At 38.9% G+C, this 5420-nt stretch overlaps 1 pseudogene; it reads left to right on the top strand.

The window, feature by feature from the left end:
* Positions 1 to 947: 947 nt before the first annotated feature.
* On the top strand, positions 948 to 2808 carry LOC147024855 (uncharacterized; annotated as a pseudogene).
* Positions 2809 to 5420: the final 2612 nt, after the last annotated feature.

Here is a 5420-nt window from a genome sequence, read left to right as displayed (position 1 = left end):
TTTGTTCCCATTCCAAAAAATGTCCCATGTGGGTCGTTTAGCCGTTTTTTTGTTGGCCATCTTGGATTTCTTGGGACGCAAAAGTAAGGGGTAGGGGTAATATAAAAGACCTTTTTACATAGAAAGAAATTAGTTACAGGTACAAATTATGTATCATTGGAAAGGGTATGACCTGCACTATCACACGAACCTGTCAATTATTCAATTAGGTATCGATGACGTCATCAGGGGTCAAAAGTTCACGTTAAAGGGCCACTAAGTCAAATTTCACGCCCATCCTCTTTGTCATCCACCCTGCACCTAAGTGGATGAATGTTTTGGATTCTACTTTGCTTGCAGGAAAGTGTATATGTATAGGCAGTTTTTAAAACTAAAACAAATTATTTAACTTCAGTACAACATCATTAACCCTTTCCACAACAATACCGAAAATATTGAGAAAATGTGGTTCTGTATTGAGTTTACTGTGTGTGTCCTTCGCATATGAATGATTAATTTCACTGTTTATTTATAGTTTAGGGCTATGGTTATTAACATTCTTTTTTTGTTACAGGTGAGACCATTGTAACTACCTTAACACTTTAGTGGTGGTTTTAAATTTCATCAACTGACAGTGTTGTCTTTTTTTGTTACAGGACGTGCAGCCAACTGTGATTTTGATGAATGTTTTAGTGGTTGTATTGAATATCTGCTGGCATGCATACCCACTTGTAGCTGTAGTTTATTATTGTCTTTTTTCAGGTTACACCTATTATGGATTAGTGCTCCAGTGGTGGTAGTGCACGCTTAGTTGTAGTTAACTGGTGGTGGTGGCTTCATCATGTCAAAGGCAAAGAAATGCCTGAACTGATCATGGTTGCAATTTAGAGGAACTGCAGATGCCTCCTCCTGTATGTATTTTACATGTGAGTGGCATACAGCATGGTGAATTTATACCACTACACAATATGAGGGGTCCTCCCCAGGAAAAGCTTAAGATGTTACATAATCTTCGTGAGAAACGGCTCCTTCAGTCTCATGATTCACCCGCTCGTATGGAAGCTGTGTGTAGGTTAATTCCAGACAATCTTGATGGTGTGGACCTATAAATGACAGGCTATCTCCGGGGATGCTATCAAGCCTTTACCAAACATCAGAATCGTTTGAAATGTGTCGTACCAGATGATGAACCCTCAACAATTCGATCCCCTCATAAATCATCAACCTCTTCCAAGAACATTTTTCCACCAGAATGTATTTTCTGTGAAATGCTTGAGACGAAAGTTTCCGGAAGGACTGAACGTTGTGTCCAGTTTGCATCTTTCAAGGGAAAGGAAGCAGCTTGGACTCATTAAATCCCAAGCCCTAGAAATAGGAGACAATCGTTTACATCCAAGATGGCAATGCACTTTTTCATGCCCTGATAAACATATCACCTACATTTGGAAAAATATGTCTGCAAGTGTTAGATCAGATGGTGTCCAAGAAAGATTTTTTTCTTCTCAACTGGTTCTTACCATGCTGATTCTATCAAGGCTCAGGAGAGGTTACGCCGAGGATCTTCTCAGCATTATCTGATACAAGGGCCAGCAACAAGAAAACCAAGTGACTTCAAGCTATTCCTGGCAAATGAACACAATAAAACACAGCTCTGCGAACTACTACTCAAGGTGTGGAGCAGCAATGCAGCAGCATCTCGCATGGAGCAATGAGGAACAGCACTCGTGGTAGTGGATGGCAAGGCATACCGGTTACAATCATCTGATGGTGAGGTAAGTAATTGAATTCCATATGTCAATTTATTGTAAACCCTTTCCCTACTGCTTAAATCAGGATGTATGATAAATTCCACATTATATCATTTCAGGTTACAGCACAAGAAATTCATGAGTTGACGTCAAATCAGGAGGAAACAGACACGAGGATTGTGCTCTACCTGAAGTATGCAGCCAAACTGGGTTACACGTCAGCTGTAGTCAGGACACCAGACACCGATATATTTGTCATCCTCCTGTTTTATGCTAACACAACAGGTCTTTCCATCTTTCTTGACATCGGAACTGGTAAACATCGTCAGATTGTCAACATAAGTCAAATGGCAGAATCCATGGGTGCCGACAACTGTAAGATGGTCCTGGGCCTGTACGTGTTCACAGGGGAAGACGTAACAAGTTCCTTCAAGGGAAAGGGCAAGATCAAACCCCTCAAGAAGTTACAACATCATCCAATTTATCATGAAGCTTTCAGGTATTTGTTTTATTATCTATGAAATCCCCTGACTATCACAGTTTCTTTTAACTTTTGTGCGGCAATTCATATAATTGTACTCATCTCCTTTCAGAAAACTTGGGGATGAATGGTCTGTAAAGCCAGAAACAATTGATGATATTGAGGCATTCACATGTCTGATGTACGGCTACTCCAGACAGAAATCTATTGACACTGTACATAGAATCATGTTGAGGAAGATGGTTGTGGAAGATGAGCAACTGACAACCAAATCTAAGATTGACCTCTCCCGGTTGCCACCTTGCCGAGAAACCTTCTCCCACACATTGGTCGAATGAACCATTGCCTTGCTATCTACAAGCGAGCAGATATTCCAATCTTCTGGTCTCCAAAGCCATATGATCCTTAACAAGGTTGGGAAAGAAATGATGAGGGTGTTTTGGAGCCAGTGTGGTCTTGCGGCCCAGTACTTCCCCTACCTTGATTGACTTAGTTGAGAAGACTACGGAAGAGATGGAACAGTGTGATGATGACATTGAGGAAGAACAGTCCAGCCAAGATAGTGACTATGAAGAACTTCTCAGTGATAACGAAGATTAGATTAAAAGATGAACATTGAGTCTTTTGGCAGTCGTAAAAATGTTTCAACATTAATTAGTTGTGGGCCTGCGTATTATAGTAACTCGTTAACACACGATCTCAAAATAATGCATATTCCCATATCAATTAGTAAGGAGTGGAAGTGAAAATACCAAGAGAATGAAACATAGACTGTATTTCAGGACTCATTGGAACATGTAAAGCCTTTTACCATAACAAAAAGGCAGAGAAAACAAATATGTGTCAAACTGCAAGTTCACAGGAAACTTATAACAAAAATTCATTTTTTTTCAATATTTTCGGTATTTTTGCGGAAAGGGTTAATGATGTTGTTCTGAAGGTAAATAATTTGTTTTAGTTTTAAAAACTGCATATACATGTATACTTTCCTTCAAGCAAAGTAGAATCCAAAAGATTCATTCACTTATGTGCAGGGTGGATGACAAAGAGGATGGGCGTGAAATTTGACTTAGTGGCCCTGTAACGTAACCTTTTGACCCCTGATGACGTCATCGATGCACTAATTGAATAATTGAAGGGTTCTTGTGATAGTGCAGGTCATACCCTGTCCAAGGATATCTAATTTGTACCTGTAAGTAATTTCTTTCTATGCGAAAAGGACCTTTACATTACCCCTACCCCTTACTTTTGCGTCCCAAGAAATACAAGATGGCGGACAAAAAAACGGCTAAACGACCCACATGGGACATTTTTTGGAATGGGAACAAAGGAAATTCTGTTCCCACACACCGCAGGGATTGTAAAAATGCAGGTTAAAAAAATGTATCATGGAGTGCATGGGACCCCTATCTTCCTACTAGACTACTTCTCCAGAACAGCTTGACAGATTGAGGCAAAAATTCACACACACTTTCCCCAAGACTTCCTTTCACAAGTTTGTTAATTTCTAATTGATAGGTCACATGGTTTGGCGGCCATATTGAATTTACCCTAAAACCTCCAAACATCTTCTTCCGAACGGCTAGTCAGATCAAAGGGAAACTTCACATAAGTATTGCAGACGAGCAGTGAATTTCAGTTTGTTAATTTCTAATTGAAAGGTTACATGGTTTGGCAGCCATGTTGAATTCAAGAATTACATTAAATAATGTTTTCTCTGGAACCACATATCCTATTGAAGTGAAACTTGGCAACTATCATAAACAACAATGTCTGCATATATGGTAAAATTATGATGTCACAAGTCACATGCTTTGGCTTTCATCTTGGATAGAAAAACGCACCTTGTCTGATCAACACGAAACTTAACAAGCATGGTCCACAACCCCATTCGAGGGAGAATTTAAATTTATGCATAATAGGTCACATGGTTTGGCAGCCATGTTGGATTTAATAAAAATATTAAATAATGTTTTCTCTGGAACTGCTTAATCTATCGAAGTGAAAATTTGCAACTATCATCTAACATCATGTCTGCATACATGGTAAAAATTATGACATCACAAGTCACATGGTTTGGCAGCCATCTTGGATAGAAAAACGTACCTTATCCGATTAACAAGAAACTTCACACACATGTTCCAGTTCACGATTGGAGGCAGAATTAAAATTTATGATGTCATAGATCACATGGTTCATCAGCCACCTTGGATTGAAATTTAATAAATTTAATAAATCTTCTTCAACAGAACGGCTGGACAGATTTTGGCAAAAATTCACACACACTTTCCCCAAGACATCCTTTCACAAGTTTGTTAATTTCTAATTGATAGGTCACATGATTTGGTGGCCATATTGAATTAACCCTAAAACCTTTAAACATCTTCTACAGAACGGCTCAACAGATCAAGGGGAAACTTCACAAAAGTATTGCTCAAGGGTAGTGAATATAAGTTTGTTCATGAATAATTGATAGGTCACATGGTTTGGCAGCCATGTTGGATTCAAGAACAATATTAAATATTGTTTTCTCTGGAACCACTATCCTATCGATGCAAAACTTTGCGACTATCATTTAAGTCTCATGTTGTATTAAAGGCGGACGTCTGGGTACCCGGTCATCACTGCCAGCAGTTATGAAGTGGCAGTTCTAGTTATTCCTTGTTGTTATTTTTTCAAATGGTGGTTTCCCACAATTGGTCCATTTCATGAATCATCTCTTCGACTGGTGCTCAAATCACCTGAGTTATGTTTACTAGTGAATGCTTTTCTTCAGTTTTTTACTTCATTTGTTGGTAGTGGTGAGAAATTGCCTAAATTAATGAACTTTCTTGCTCAATCTCCCACCCCCACTCAAAACTTTTTTTAGTTTCAATTATACTGAGTAACATGGCATACCACGTGATTTCATTGTTAACACTTCAAATGAAACGGATCCTATTATTTAAAAAAATATCTCTATGTGTGTGTATATATATATAAATATTGTTACGGCTGTGGAAATTTGCATTACACCATGAAGGGCCCGTAGGTGAGATATCTCTAAGTACATGTGTAGTTCGCCCCAAATCCGTTGTCTCGAGGGAATTTATGTGAGTCATTCGGGCTGCGACACATTGAGATAGCCGTTTTTCTGTTCTATCTTTATTTTGAACCAACCACGTCTCAACCGCAATCACACAACAACCACCTTAACCACCACGCCAGCCATC

Source organism: Eptatretus burgeri, chromosome 6, assembly GCF_056783735.1.
Source record: "Eptatretus burgeri isolate ZD-2024b chromosome 6, Ebu_testis_v1, whole genome shotgun sequence".
Taxonomy (NCBI): Eukaryota; Metazoa; Chordata; class Myxini; order Myxiniformes; family Myxinidae; genus Eptatretus; species Eptatretus burgeri.
The sequence above is the reverse complement of the archived record's forward strand: the minus strand, read 5'-3'. Positions and strand labels throughout refer to the sequence as shown.